Source organism: Rattus norvegicus, chromosome 16 (genome assembly GCF_036323735.1).
Source record: "Rattus norvegicus strain BN/NHsdMcwi chromosome 16, GRCr8, whole genome shotgun sequence".
Taxonomy (NCBI): domain Eukaryota; kingdom Metazoa; phylum Chordata; class Mammalia; order Rodentia; family Muridae; genus Rattus; species Rattus norvegicus.
The window spans coordinates 45,610,731-45,626,962 of NC_086034.1; the positions used below are offsets into that span (position 1 = coordinate 45,610,731).

The following is a 16,232-nucleotide window of genomic DNA, read 5'->3' on the forward strand; positions in this document are numbered from 1 at the left end:
AAGAGACAGCCTCGATAGTCATCCAGAAGATACTGGAAGAAATCTTCCCCTGATTTGGAATGCCCAAGGTAATCTGGTCAGACAATGGCCCTACTTTCATTGCCAAGGTAAGCCAGGGTGTGGCCAAGTATTTAGAGGTCGATTAAAAATTATATTATATCTACAGACCTCAAAGTTCAAGACAGATAGAATAAATAGATAAAGCTCTAAAAGAGACCCTGACCAAATTAACCATGGAGACTGGTGCAGACTGGGTGATATTCCTTCCCTCTTGCTCTCTTCAGAGCAAGAAATCTCCCTTCTAGATTCAGCCTATCCCCCTTTGAGATCTTATATGGGGCCTCAGCTCCTCTGACTGTATTAGATGATGTTACTGAACCAACATGTCATAGTAATAATGATTTGTATGCCAGGCTAAAAGACCTACAGGTGATACAGAAAGAAATCTGCTCACAGCTGGCAACAGCCTATGCCCCGGGGACCCCTGAGACATCCCACAAGTTCCAGGTTGGAGAGTTGGCTACATATAACGATACTGAGCCCAGACACTTGAGCCTCACTAGAAAAGACCATACCTGGTGCTGCTGACCACCCTGACAGCTGTCAAGTCTCAGCCTTCACCAGCCACATACTAGCCGTTGGGGCTGAGAGCTGGGACCTAGAGAGACACTCGGATCTTCAAAAAGCTCCCTAGACTTATACATCAGAGATGGTTCGAGAGCTGGTTTAGTAGATCTCCTTGGATGACTACTCTGATATCTTCCCTTATGGCACCCTTCTTAATTTTGCTTCTGTTTCCGATTATAGGTCCCTGTGTGTTAAATAAGCTAGTTACCTTCATTAGAAAAAAGATGAGTACTGTTCAGATTTTGATGTTATAAAGATACAAAAATTTAGTTCTAAGATTAGAACTAGTCACGAGAAGAAGTGGGGAATGAAAGATAAAAGTTCTAAAGTTGCCCTCCTAGACACAAAGTTTAGAGCAGAAAAAAAAAAATTCAAACAGGTTAGGCCCCAGAATTATATGTTCCAAGAAGCCTCTCCTAGGGCTATAGAATAGATAATTACATTGTCCAGCTCAACAGCTTTCTCCCAGAAACTAGCTGACCATAAATCTTAGAGAACAATCTTGAGAAGCAGGAAACAACTTCTCCTAGGAACTAGCGGACCATGAAGTTAAACAATCTGAGAAGTAGGAGACAGCTTCTCCTAGGAAACAATCTTGGGGGACAGAGTTCTTCCTTGTGATTTTTCACTGTTATTCTATGATGCCATCCCTGCCCCCTCTGGTTGTGGTTTCTCCCTTTAAATACCTCTTCTCCCAGCCTCTCGGGGTCGAACTCCACTGCCCCTACGTGGGATACGAGACTCGACCCCAGTGCACTGGTTGCTATCGATAAACCTCATGTGATTACAACAAGGACGGTCTTGTGTGAGTTCTTGGGGGGTTGCGTCATCCCGAGACTTGAGTGAGGGTCTCCCCACTCCGGGGGTCTTTCAGTACCAGCTTGCAATATCACCAACGATGGAGGAGTGCTCCTCTTTCTCCATATCCTTGCCAGCATCTTTTGTCACCTTAGTTTTTGATCTTAGCCATTCTGATTGGTGTGAGGTGGAAATTCAGGGTTGTTGTGATTTGCATTTTCCTGATGACTAAGGATGTTGAACATTTCTTTAGGTACTTCTTAGTCACTCAATAATCCTCAGATGATAATTGTTTGTTTAGCTCTGTACCCCATTTTTAATAGTTATTTGGCTCTTTGGAGTCTAACTTTATGGGATCATTTAATTATAATATCATATAATCTGCAAATAGTGGCATTTTGATTTTTTCCTTTTTAATTTGTATCCCTTTAATCTCCTTTTGTTGTCTTACTGCTCTGGCTAGGACTTCCAGTACTCTATTGAATAGGTAGGGAGAGAGTGGGCAATCCTATCTAGTCCCTGATTTTAGTGGGATTGCTTGATGTTTCTCTCTATTTAGTTTGCTTTTGGCTACTGGTATATTGCTTTTACTATGTTTGGGTATGGGCATTGAATTCCTGATCTTTCCAAGACTTTTGTAATGAAGGGCCATTGAATTTTGTCATATGCTTTTTCAGTATCCAAAGACATGATCACGTGGGTTTTTTCTTTGAGTTTGTTAACATAGTGCATTTTGTTGTTGGATTTCCATATATTGAACCATCCCTGCATTCTTGGGATGAAGCCTACTTGATCATGATGGATGATGGTTTTGATGTGTTCTTGGTTTCAGTTTGTGAGAATTTTATTGAGTCGATTGCATCTATATTGATAAGGGAAATCCATCTGAAGTTTCTTTCTTTATTGGTTCTTTGTTTGGTTTAGGTATAATCATGATTGTGGCTTCATAGAAGGAATTGGGTAGTGTTCCTTCTGTTTCTATTTTGTGGAATAGTTTGGACAGAATTGGTATAAGGTCTTTTAAAAATTCTGCACTCATCTGGACCTGGGCCTTTTTGGTTGGGAGATGTTTAATAACTATTTCTATTTCTTTAGGAGTTCTGGGACTGTTAAATATTTTATCTAATCCTGATTTAACTTAGGTACTTGACATCTGTCTAGAAAATTGTCCATTCTAACCAGATTTTACAGTTTTGTTGAATATAGGCCTTTGTAGTAGGATTGGATGATTTTTGAATTTCCTAGATTCTGTTGTTATGTCTCCCTTTTCATTTCTTATTTTGTTAATTTGGATAATCTCTCTGTATCCTCTGGTTAGTCTGGCTAAACGTTTATTGACCTTGTTGATTTTCTCAAAGAACCAGCTCCCGATTTTGTTGATCATCTTTTTAGTTCCTTTTGTTTCCACTTGGTTGATTTTATCTCCAATTTTGATTATTTCCTGCCTTCTACTTCTCTCGGGTCTATTTACTTCTTTTTGTTCTAGAACTTTTAGTTGTGTTGTCAAGCTGATAATACATACTCTCTCCCATTTGTTTTTGGAGTCACTCAGAGCTATGAGTTTTCCTCTTAGCACTTCTTTCATTGTGTCCTACAAGTTTGGGTATGTTGTGCCTTCATTTTCATTAAATTCTAAAAGGTCTTTAATTTCTTTATTTCTTCCTTGACCAAGTTATCATTGCGTAGAGTGTTGTTCAAGTTCCAATTATATGTGGGCTGTCTGTTGTTTTTGTTCTTATTGAAGATCAACCTTAGTCTATAGTGATAGGATGCATGAGATTATTGCAATCTTCTTGTATCTGTTGAGGCCTGTTTTGTGACTGATTATATGGTCAATTTTGGAGAAGGTGCCCTGAGGCGCTGTGAAAAAGGTATATTTTAGGATGAAATATTCTATAAATATCTGTTAAATCCATTAGGTTCATAACTTCTCTTAGTTTCTCTGTGTCTCTGTTTAGTTTCTGCTTCCATGATCTGTCCATTGATGAAAGTGGGGTGTTGAAATCTCCCACTATTATTGTGTGAGGTGCAGTGTGTGCTTTGAGCTTTAGAAAGGTTCCTTTTATGAATGTAGGTGCCCTTGCATTTGAAGCATAGTTATTTGGGATTGAGAGTTCATCTTGGTGGATTTTTCCATTGATGAATATGAAGAGTCCTTTCTTATCTTTTTTGATAACTTTTTTGATAGTCGATTTTATTTGATATTAGAATGGCTACTCAAGCTTGTTTCTTTGGACCATTTACTTAGGAAATTCTGCTAAGTCTTTTAGTCTGAGGTAGTTTCTGTCTTTGTCACTGAGGTGTGTTTCCTGTATGCAGCAAAATGCTGGATCTTCTTTACATATGCAGTCTTTTTGTCTATATCTTTTTATTGGGGAAATGAGTCCATTGATGTTCAGAGATATTAAGGAATAGTGATTGTTGTTTCCTATTACTTTTGTTGTTAGAGGTGGAATTATGTTTGTGTGTCTCTCTTGGTTTCATTGCCAGGAGATTATTTTCTTGCATTTTCTGGGGTATATTTTTCCTCCTCATGTTAGAGTTTTCCATCTATTACCTTTTATATGGCTGGATTTGTAGAAATATATTGTGTAAATTTGGTTTTGTCATGGAATATCTTGGTTTCTCCATCTATGTTAATTCAGAGTTGTGCTGAATATAGTAGCCTGGGCTGGCATTTGTGTTCTTTTAAGGTCTGTATGATAGCAGCCCTACATCCTCTAGCTTTTGTAGTGTCTGGTGTGATGTCTGGTATAATTCTGATAGGTCTGCCTTTATATGTTACTTGAAATTTTTCCCTTACTGCTTTTAATATTCTTTGTTTTGTACATCTGGGGTTTTGACTATTATGTGACAGGAGGAATTTCTTTTCTCATCCAAACTATTTGGAGTTCTGTAGGCTTCTTGTATGTTTATAGGCATCTCTTTTTTTAGGTTAGGGAAGTTTTTTCAATAATTTTGTTGAAGATATTTACTGGCCCTTTAATTTGGAAGTCTTCACTTTCTTTTATACCTATTATCCTTAGGTTTGATCTTCTCATTGTGTCCTGGATTTCCCTGATGTTTTGGGTTGGGAACTTTTTGCATTTTACATATCTTTGAAGTTTGTGTCAATGTTTTCTATGCTATCTCCTGCCCCTGAGATTCTCACTTTTATCTCTTATATTCTGTTGCTGATGCTTGCATCTATGACTCCTGATTTCTAGGTTTTCTATCTCCAGCGTTGTCTCCCTTTGTGCTTTCTTTATTGATTCTATTTCTATTTTTAAATCCTGGATGGTTTTATTTGGTTCCTTCACTTGTTTGGTTACATTTTGCTGTAATTCTTTGAGGGATTTTTGCGTTTCCTCTTTAAGTGCTTCTACTTTTTTTTTTTTACCTGTGTCGTTTTGCATTTCTTTAAGGGAGTTATTTATATCTTTCTTTCTTTCTTTCTTTCTTTTTTTTGGTTCTTTTTTTCGGAGCTGGGGACCAAACCCAGGGCCTTGCGCTTCCTAGGTAAGCGCTCTACCACTGAGCTAAATCCCCAGCCCCTATTTATATCTTTCTTAAAGTCCTCTATCATTATCATGAGATGCGATTTTAAATCTAAATCTTGATTTTTGTTGTGCTGCAATATCCAGTATTTGCTTTGATGGGTTCTGTTGATGTCAAGCAGTCTTGATTTCTGTTGCTTAGATTCCTGTGCTTGACTCTTGCCATCAGGTTGTCTCTGGTATTAGGTTGTCTTGCTGTCTCTGAGAGTGGCTTGACGTTCCTGTAAGCCTGTGTGTCAGCACTCCTATAGACTTGTCTTCTTTCACTTGGATCTGGGAACAGAGAACTGCTCATGGGTTTGTGTGTCCTGAAGCCTCCAGGAGGGTCACTTGGAGCAGAAGTGTTGGTCTTACCTTTGCCCTCAGGTGTGTCACTGCTCCAGGTGACTGGTTTTCAGCACTCAGTGAAGGCATAGACTGGTAAAATTTTGCCAATGACTGCTCCTATGTTTCTATATCCAAGGAGCACTAGCCAGATTTCTTTTGGGCCCAAAATGTGAGCAGAAGTGATGGTCTTTCCTGAATGCTCATGATTGTCTGCACTTCTGAGTGTCCAACTCTCTCCCCCATGGGATTTGGGTACAGTGAGCTGTGGAAGAGTTTCATCTCTGGGCACAAGGTGAAGCCAGAAATGTCCTGTCCCAGATAACTTCTGCCTTTGTGTGTCCTAAGGCCACCAGGTGGGTTGCTTGGAGGAGGAGAGTTGGTCTTACCTCTGTTCTCAGGTGTGTTTGTGCTCCTGGCAACTGACTTTTGGCTCTTAGCACAGGTCGGAATCTAACTTCTTGAGTTTTTTGTATATACTGGAGATTAGCCCTCCATCTAATATAAAGTTAGTAAAGATCTTTCCCCAATCTGTAGGTTCCCATTTTGTCCTATTAAAAGTGTCCTTTGCCCTACAGAAGCTTTTATGTTTTATGCTGTCCCATTTGTCAGTTGCTGATCTTAGAACCTGGGCCATTCTGTTCAGAAAAATTTTAACTGTGCCAATGTGTTTAAGGCTATTTCCCTTTTTTCTTCTATTAGATTTAGCATATCTGGTATTATACAGAGGTACATGATTCACTTGGACTTGAGCTTAGTACAAGTAGATTAAAAATGGATCAATTTGTACTGTTTCACCTGTAGACCACCAGTTAGACAAACACCATTTGTTGAAAATGTTTTCTTTTTTTCACAGTATGGTTTTGACTTCTTTGTCAAAGATTAAATCACCATAAGTGTGTGCTTTTATTTCTGGGACTTCACTTCATTTCCATTGATTTACCTGTTTGTCTCTGTACCAATCCCATGAAGTTTTTTTTTATCAGTATTGCTCTGTATTACAGCTTAAGGTCAGGGATGGTGATGTCCCAAGAGGTTCTTTATTGTTGCAAATGGTTTTCACTATTCTGGGTTTTTTGTTATTCTAGATAAATTTGAGAATTGCTCTTTCTATCTTGGTAAGAATTGAGTTGACCTTTAACAAGAAGGAGTGCAATATTTTGTCAAACACTTTCACAGCACAAAGGAGATGATGATCATTTGATCATGATCTATAGAGTAAATTAATTGATGCAATTCTGTACATTGAATGATTCCTGCATCTCTAGGGAGAAGCTTACTTGGTCATGGTGAATGATGTCCTTGCATCCAGTTTGTGAGGATTTTATTAAGTATTTTTCATCATTATTCATAAGCAAAATTGGTCTGAGGTTCTTTTTCTTCATTGGGTCTTTGTGTTGTTTAGGTTCCAGTAGAACTGTGTCTTCAAAGAATGAATTAGGAAGTGTTCCTTCTCTTTCTACTTTGGAATAGTTTGAGAAGTATTAGTATTAGATCTTCCTTGAAAATATGATAGAATTCTGAACTAAAACAATCTGGTCCTGTACTGTTTTTGGTTTGGAGTATTTCAATGATTCCTCCTGTTTACTTAGGCATTATGGAACATTTTAGATAGTTTGCCTTTACATGGTACTTGGCTTTTTCCTACTGCTTTTAATATTCTTCCCTTTATGCGCATTTAGTGTTTTGATTATCATGTGAAGCTAGCATTTTCTTTTTTGGTCCAATCTATTTGGCATTCTGTAGGTTTCTTGTAAGTTTATGGCCATCCTCTTTAGGTTAGGGAAGTTTTCTTCTTTGATTTTGTTGAAAATGTTTTCTGGTCTTTTGAATTGGGAATCTTTGGTCTCTTCTATTCCTATTATTTACACACACACACACACACACACACACACACACACACACACATATATGTATATATATGCACACACACACACACACACACACACACACACACTTTACTGAAGAGCTTAAGAAATGATTAAAGAGTCAGTACTAATCTTTGAGGTTCCTCCAAACTGACAGTGAATAGGGACTTAGAGTTTATGTTGCCTTTAGATTTTCTTAACATTCACATCTGCTTTCTATTCTTTGTAAATAACTATTAGATTACTCCAGATGTGCTTAAAATAAATATACAATTCAAATATGTATATATTTACCATTTTAAATAATTTATATTTAGATACATCCCTCCATGGTTTACCAAAGCCTACATCATTTTAGGTGCCTGGGGTGCCACATGATTAAGGCTAATGGTGGTTTAGTCAGGAAAAACACAAAAATGAATACCAAGGATTATTTTTCAATTTCTCAGAAAAACACTAAAAGAAGAAGCTGGGTTTGGTTTTGCATTTTTTTAATTAGATTGTTTAAATTTACATTTCAGATATTATCACCTTTCCCAGTTTCCAGTCCATAAACCCCCTATCCCCTCCCCCTCCTTTTATAAGGGTATTCCTCATATAACAATCCATCCCTTCCTGCCTCCCTGCCCTGACATTCTCCTACACTGGGGGGGGGGGTGATGGGAGAAGTCTTGGCAAGACCAAGGACTTCTCCTCCCTTGGTGCCCAGCAAGGACATCCTCTGCTACATATGCAACTGGAGACATGGGTCTGTCCATGTGTACTCGTTGGATGGTGATTTAGTCCCTGAGAGCTCTGGTTGGTTGGTATTGTTCTTCTCATGGGGTTGCAAACCGCTTCTGCTCCTTCAATCCTTTCTCTAACTCCTCCAATGGGGACCCCCATTCTCAGTTCAATGTTAGCTATGAGCATCCACCTCTGTATTTGCCGTGCTCTGGCAGAGCCTTTCAGGAGACAGCTATATCAGGCTCCTATCAGCATGCACTTCTTGGCATTAGCAATATTGTCTGGGTTTGGTGGCTGTATGTGTATGGGCTGGATCCCCAGGTGGGACAGGCTCTGGATGGCCATTCCTTCAGTCTCTGCTCCAAACCTTGTCTCCATATCTCCTCCTATAGATATTTTTGTTCTCCCTTCTAAGAAGTACTGAAGCATCCACACTTCAGTTGTCCTTCTTGAGCTTCATGTGGTCTGTGTATTATATCTTAGGGTTTTTTTTTTCTGTTTAAGGAATTTTCATTAAAGCAAGAATTTTATAATCCAAATTATGTTTCCTTGCTCAGTCATCAGTCTGCTCCTTAGAACAGAACTGACATCCCAAAGTATTCCACAGTAAAGAATTATAAAGTTAAAGAAAGGAATGCTTTAAATTTTTGTACTTTGCTGAAAATTCTTTTCTCAAGGTTTATAAAACATTAATTTGTTTTTATATTTTGCTATTTTTTTGTATTTTTTTAAAATCAAGTAAACTAGGACTAGCACTGTTTGCTAGTCCTGGCATTTGCTAGGTACATAAGGTTCAAAGTTTCCTTTCCTTTTTTTATTCATTTTATATTTTGCAATTTTTTTCATAATATTTAAAATTTTCGATGTTTAAGATATTTTTCTTTGGTGAAGAACTAGTTTCTGTTTGTGGTCCCTGATCAATTTAGACAGTTGGAACACCAGTAGCACTGTTCACTATTTTCTGAGCAGCCTCTTTCACTTGGTGGGCTTGTAGTAGAGCTACAGCTTCATCTACTTTTGAGTGGAGAGACTCTGGAGATGCAAGCATGTGAAGCAATTCTGAGTTATCAATCTCCAACAGCATGCCAGTAATTTTGCCAGCAGGAGAAGGGTGCAGGACTTGAATAAGAGGAAACAGCCATTCACCCAACATTTGCTTTTGCTCCTGCGGGGGTGCAGATGCCAACATGGAAGCAGTTAAATGTTCTTGACCTTGCACATGAACCGCAGGCTGTTGCATGGTAACTTGTGGCTGTGCATTAAGATATTGCTGGGGATTGCAGACTCCCGCAGCATATTTATACTGGGGAACAGTGTGGACAGCAGGAGTGGCTGCAGTAACAACAGCTGCAGAACGTGGACCCATTGTCTGTGTTGATGTGTTAGCAACATGCTGTGTTGGCATGACTCGTGGAACCTATGAGGAAGCTGGTCTCATCATACTAAATGGTGGTCTAGGAGCAGCTGGGCAGATAGCACCGGGCATATTCTGGAATGGATGAGGTCTGGCACCCTGAGCAATCCAGCAAGGACTTGGTCTTAGTTGAGCAATTTGGCTAGGAGGGTAGTATGCAGCATGGTTCTGAGTCTGTGGGATAGCTGCCATGAAGTAACCTGAAGGAGGTGCTGGCTGGTAGGGGTTGATAACAGGGTTGGGCACAGTTCGTACACTTGCCATCCTGTGCATATACTGGTTAGTGAGGTGAGTCTGGCACTCTTCTTTGTGCTGAGCTAAAGCTACATAGAGTGGCTTGGTGGCCACAATTTTACCATTCATCTCCATAACTGCTTTAAAGGCTTCTTCATGGGAGGAGAAACATATAAAACCGAATCTTTTGCTGTGCCCACCCTCCATCATTACTTTTGCACTAGTGATTGTACCAAATGGAGAAAACTGTTTCCGGAGACGCTCATCAATACTGTCATCAAGATTTTTCACATAAAGGTTAACACCCTGATATCTGGTGATCTTGTCTTGCTTCATCTGCTCAAATTTGTGCTTAAGTTCTGTCTGCCATTCCACTTTTTTCTGAGCTCTACCAACATAAATCTGTTTTCCACTGAGCTCATACAATCACAAGTGTTGCGATAAAATTAAAATCCTGCACTAGTGCTGGCATTGTAGGGCCACATGGCATCTGTGGAATATTTTCATCTCTGTTAACAAATTGTCTCACCTGCTAAGCTCCATCCCTTAACTCAGACTATGGCTACTCTCTGAGACCAGCTGTAATCTCTCTACCCATCTAGTTCCCAAGACAGGTTGCTACCATGCCACACATACACATCCCAATTCTGTGGTGGGTCCAGTCTCCTCTGCCACCACATACTCTCTTGAACTAAATTAAACTGCCACATGAAAAAACATACCACAGAATAACCTCTGACCCTAGTGATAAGATATAATTGTCCATCTAAACAGCACAAAATCCTGTACACGTCCATCCCTTAAGAATAGTCATAACAACCTGTAAATGTGCAGAGAGAAATCTTAACATCCACCTCCATGTTCTCTCAGCTGCCCCTCCCCTTTTACTCCAGTCTACTCCTGTCTAAAAGCTTTTTCCTGCCTATCCTTCCTTCTTGTCCAATGACAGGCCTTGTTCTATCTTGAACCTGCCTTCACCTGTATAATGACATCAACCTACGCATGAGCTCCAAGAGAAAAACCCAGCAGTCACAGCTCAATTTTTCTTAGTGGTTTCCTTCCATCCACTTCCCTGTGAACATGCAATAGGAAAGGACAGAGAGGCCTGTGCTGAGAAGCTCAGTCAGTACTGCCTCTGAACATAATCTCCAGAAAGCAAGAGACTACATCCAGAGGTGCTGCAGGACTCATCTGATGACCTATGAAAGAGAACTACCAAACCCTTTAAAGGTAAAAACCAATGCGGATGGAGTTGAAGGTCACCTGAAAAGGACCTGTGGCTGGTTAAATTGCTTTAAGGACCAGTATAATTCAGGCATCTACCACTTCACCACCTGGTAGAAATTTCTCACCAAGATTCTACAACTATTCTTTTTACTTTCTTTCTTTCTTTCTTTCTTTCTTTCTTTCTTTCTTTCTTTCTTTCTTTCTGGAGCTGAGGACTGAACCCAGGGCCTTGAGCTTGCTAGGCAAGCACTCTACCACTGAGCTAAATCCCCAACCCCTCTCACCAAGATTCTAAGAACAGTATAATACTAATCAGATTTAGCTTTTAAAACTAGCTAATATAACAATTGGTGTCTTCTCCCTGCTGTTCCCCAGGGACAGAGAGGGAGAGAGAGGGAGGGAGGAAGGGAGGGAGGGAGGGTGGGAGGTTAGGAAGTGCATCTGGGCACAATTGTCAGAATAGAAACCCCCAAAAAATTTCTGGAAAGAAAATTGAAAGACCAATAAATATTCAATTGACATGAAATATAGGGAAATCAAGAAATGTTGATACCCCTTTGTTGTACGATGGTGCAGCAGTCACCATGGTTCTTCTAGACTCCTCTTTGAAGACTATGTCCTTGGTCTTTGTTGCTTATGAACTGTGCAACATTAGGGAGGTCTGTCATTAGCTTGTCTTTGAAAGAAAGAAGCATGAGCTAAGCTTAATCCAAATCACAAACTACTCAGCTAAGAACAATGTATCAAGTCTTGGGAACTCTTGGCCAAGCTCCTTCTTACCTTTGGATCCAGGCTTCAGACTTGCAAACACTTTGGGGTTCTTAAGGGCAAGAGAGAGCTCATAGAGGAAGGAAATAAATGGGAGGCTCTTTCAGATTTCTTTGATGATGGTGAAGTAGAGTTCTGAGCAGGTCAGGAAGTAGGTACTCTGGACTTTGTCATCATAGAAGTGAACCACTTTCTTCAAGATGTTCAGATCAGATGCTCGGGTCTGTCATGATCATGATATCACTGGGACAGTGCATGACTGGCCTGACACTGGGTAGAGAGACCACAGCTACTCTCTGAGACCAGCTGCAATGTCTCTACCCATCTAGTTCCCAAGGCACGTTGCTACCATGCCAGGCATACACATCCCAATTCTGTGGAATATATACTGGTCTACTTCATTAGGGGCCTCTCTGTAGGAAAGCTCTCTGAGTAGCGATTGTCAAAAATTAAGGACATGTTGGCAGTGTCAGATTACCTGATAAAACTGGAGATTTTTCCAAAGAGGTCCAGGTTCACCTTGGTAATCAGCGCTTTCATTTCTGAAGTGGTCATCTGTTGACTCACCACCTCATGGAAGTAAAAGCTAAACTTGCCAAGAGCATGGTTTTGAGTTTCATCAGCCAAAGGAAAAGGTGTGGATGCTACACTCTCTTCTGAGACTGCCCCCCAAACAGGTGTTTCTTGGTCTCCAGCTGCTTCTCAGAAGTCTGGCCCCAGCCCTGAAACTTCATGTGAGCGTTGTGCAAGGTAATGAGAGAAGAGAAGAACTTCGGCTCCAAGATCTGGGCCTGCGCCTTGAGGAGATGACTCAGGTTGCCAGAATGCTGAGGATGGAGTGGTGAAATCTGAAGCTATGCTTGAGGATGGTATCCAAGGTGCTGAGCAGCTCTTCCGTGTTGATGAATTTCTGTGTGCTGAGGGCGTACATCTTCTGATAGAAGTCTATGATCTCCATCTGAGTCTGATCAAAGAAACAGAGCTGCTCTGACAGGTTGGGGAGAAGCTCCTCCACGTGAGGAGCCATTCCACCCAGGATGCCTCGGTCGGCCACCACCTTCTTCAGTTCGTTATGCAGGGAAGTGTAGACGGTACAGATGGAGTCGTTCCTGCTGAAGAATGACTGGGCCCCTAGTTTCTGCTCCAGGTAGGTGAGGCTGTGATAGACTTTCTTGGCCAAGGCCTCCAGCAGGGACAGCCAGCTACCCCCACTCCCCAACCCCTGTACTATTGTCCGCCTCTTGTTCCTTCTGGACAATTGTCCTTGGCCTTGTCACAGGAGAAGATACCCAGGTGAAAGAAGAACATCTCCAGTACTACCTGTTCCACCAGCACCAGGTTGGGGGGAGGGCAACTCCATCCATGTCTATTCTTATTATTTTTTGGGTTAGTCTTTGCATTGTGCCCTGAATTTCCTGGATATTTTGGGTTAGGTACTTTATGCATTTTGTATTTTCTTTGACTATTATATCAATGTCAGGATCCTGGAGCTCTGTGAGCTGGGTTAGAACAGCACAAACTGAAAGAAAAACAAACCACATAGTCATCTCATTAGCTATTGAAAAATATTTGACAAAATCCAGCACCCTTTTACGATAAAAGTCGTATACAGATCAGTGGTTCAAGGCACATATATCAACATAATAAAGGAAATATACAGCAAACTAATAGCCAACATCAAATTAGAGGGAGAGAAACTTGAAGCAATCCCACTAATGGGACAAAAGAAGGCTGCCCACTCTCTCCTTATCTATTCAATGTAGTACTTGAAGCTCTAAGTAGAGCAATTAGATAACAAAAAGATATCAGGGGAATGCAAATTGAAAAAGAATAAGTCAAGGTATCACTATTTGCAGATGTTATGACAGTACATATAAGTGACCCCAAAAATTCTACAAAAGAACTCTACACCTGATAAACAAATTCAGCAAAGTGGTTGGATATAAAATTAACTCAAACAAACCAGTAGCCTTCTCTACTCAAAGGATAAATAGCCTGAGAAAGATATTAGGGAAATGACACCCTTCACAATAGTCACAAATAACATAAAATACCTTGGTGTGACTCTAACTAAGCAAGTGAAAGAACTGTATGACAGGAACTTCAAGTCCCTGAAGAAAGAAATTGATGATGACCTCAAAAGATGGAAAGACCTCCCATGCTAATGTACTGGTAATAATGAAAATAGTCATCCTACTAAAAGCAACCTACAGATGCAATAATGCAGTCCACATCAAAATTCCAACTCATTTTCTCATTTGCTCAACAGATGTTTAAAGAGCAATTTTCCATTTCATTCGGGAAAACAAAAGGCAATGTACATTCTTATTTAAGGTACAGCCAATGAATGGAGTTGTATCAGTTTCTCCATATATTATTCTTCATTGTCAGTCCATGGGCTCATCAGTTTAAAGAAGGTGGTACCTTAATTCATCAAAGACTTGTTGCAGGCTTTCAATAAAGAGCATGAAAGGATACAGAAGAAATCAAAGGCACACACCGGCAAGATGGAGATAAAAAATGCTTTGCATGAGAACCTTAGGAACTGGGTTCAACCCTGCCTATCTATAGAAAAGCAAGGCAGAGTGGCACATACCTGTAATCCTAGCACTAGTGAGGTAGAGATAAGACTCCCCTAGGCTTGCCTGTCAAATAGCCTAATAGAATCTGTGGTTTTTAAGTTCATTGAGAGACCCAGGAATTCTGGCATGTGAATGTGCCTCCTACATATGACAGAAGCCATACTCATCAAATCTAAAAAGTATGTCTGTATAGGTTAGACTTATTATTTCTTTGGTGCAACACTATAAACAAAAGCCACTTGAGGAGGAAAAGGTTTATTTGGCTTACTCTTCCACATCACTGTTCATCATTGGAGGAAGTCAGGACAGGAATTTAAGAAGAGCAAGAACCTGATATCAGGAACTGATGTGAAGGGCATGGTGGGGTACTGCTTACTGGCTTTTTCCTCATGGCTAGCTTAACCAGGAATGGTAAATCCAACAATGGCATGGACCCTCTCTCATCAGTCAACAATTAAGAAAATGCTGCAGAGTCTTGCCAGCCTACAGTCCAGTCATATGAAGGCATTTTCTCATTCTCCCACGTAATGATTACATCTAGCTTGTGTCAAGTTTACATGAAACTAGTCAGCATGAAGTGCTATTTAAACAAGTCCTGAATAATGACAATACTACACAACATGTCAGTATTAATGGAAGACATTGCATGGGGCCCAGCCCTAGAAGAATAGCTACAGGGATTTTACAGCTACTTATATACAGAGAATTAGTCTTCCAAGGAATGAGCCCCTGATTGTTTATGCAAGACTGATGGTTGGCCCTAAAATTATATACAGGCAAACAAAAGTATTATGTAGATTTTTTGTTTATATAAGTATTCATTTATATCTCTCTATATTTTTCTCTGTGTAATAATGAATGACTGAGTTTATGACAGAGTAGGTATACATGGGAGGAAGAGATGTAACTATAATTACAAAACAAGATGAAGAAAAATTGAGGCAGATACCCAGTGTCAAACTCCACCCCTAACTCCACACACAAGTACAAACATTTGCAGGCACATATATATTTACATATATACCACCATCCACACAAACATGCAGGAAAACGCATGCATGTACAAGAACACACACATGAACACATACACATATGTAGTAGGAAATATTAAAACTATGGACAAATCTCAAGCTGTGTCAGCACTGTTGGGCCACATGGCACTAGCAGGGTATTCTCATCTCTGCAGACTCTCTGGTCTGAAGCTCCCAGAACATTTCCACCCAATTCACTAAGTTCCCTTGGCAGGTCACTGCCATGCTACCCCCATGCTGTCATGCTAGCCCAAGTTAGAGTCACAATTTCCAGTAACTCAGCAAAATTAAAACTCTAGAGACTTGTAATTCACCAATCAGATTTATATTAATAAATTATCACCCCACAAAACATTCACAAAATAAACTGGGAGCCAATTGATATTGGTGAAAATTACCCATCTAGATAAGAAAAATTGTCTATAATTAATTATCCATCCTTAAAAAGATATTCATAACTACCTGTGGCTATTTAAAGCCACACGGATCTGGGTCCTTCTCTTCCTCCATCTTTTTTTTTTCTTTCTGTCCCATCTCCAAAATTCTCCACTCACCTTTCTTTTTCATTGTTCAATCACAGGCCTTACCTTATCTTGTGCCTGCCCTCACCTGCATGCAGACATCAACCCACACAAGTGCACATGGTCACACACGCACACACACACACACACAGAGAGAGAGAGAGAGAGAGAGAGAGAGAGAGAGAGAGAGAGAGAGAGAGAGAGAGAGAACAGAGGATATTGCTCAGGGGTTAATACCACATAATGGTCCAGCAGAATTAATTAATAAAATCTCCTCTGCAGGTTCACAGCCAGCATCAATGCTTAACATTCCTGAATGAAGCACACACACATAGCCTTTGTATTGATGTGGCTTTTTTTTGAGCTTTTCAAAATATAATTTAAAAGTATTTTGTTCCAAAAACTGTATTAATTTTACAAATATAAAGTTTATATGGATTTATTTAATTCTTCCCTTCTATGGAGATTAGTGTCTGTGAATATATTTATATCTTCTTTTCTTTATATAACTTGGATTAGCATCCTTTCTTATGGACAATAGTGGGACCAATCCATTAACCTCCATGAAGTTAATCC

At 39.9% G+C, this 16,232-nt stretch overlaps 2 pseudogenes; both read right to left on the minus strand.

Annotated features, from left to right (window-relative positions):
- Window positions 1-8,721: 8,721 nt before the first annotated feature.
- On the minus strand, window positions 8,722-11,340 carry Pabpc1-ps1 (poly(A) binding protein, cytoplasmic 1, pseudogene 1; annotated as a pseudogene).
- A 135-nt stretch (window positions 11,341-11,475) lies between these two features.
- Kics2-ps1 (KICSTOR subunit 2, pseudogene 1) lies at window positions 11,476-15,702 on the minus strand (annotated as a pseudogene).
- Between the last annotated feature and the right edge of the window lie 530 nt (window positions 15,703-16,232).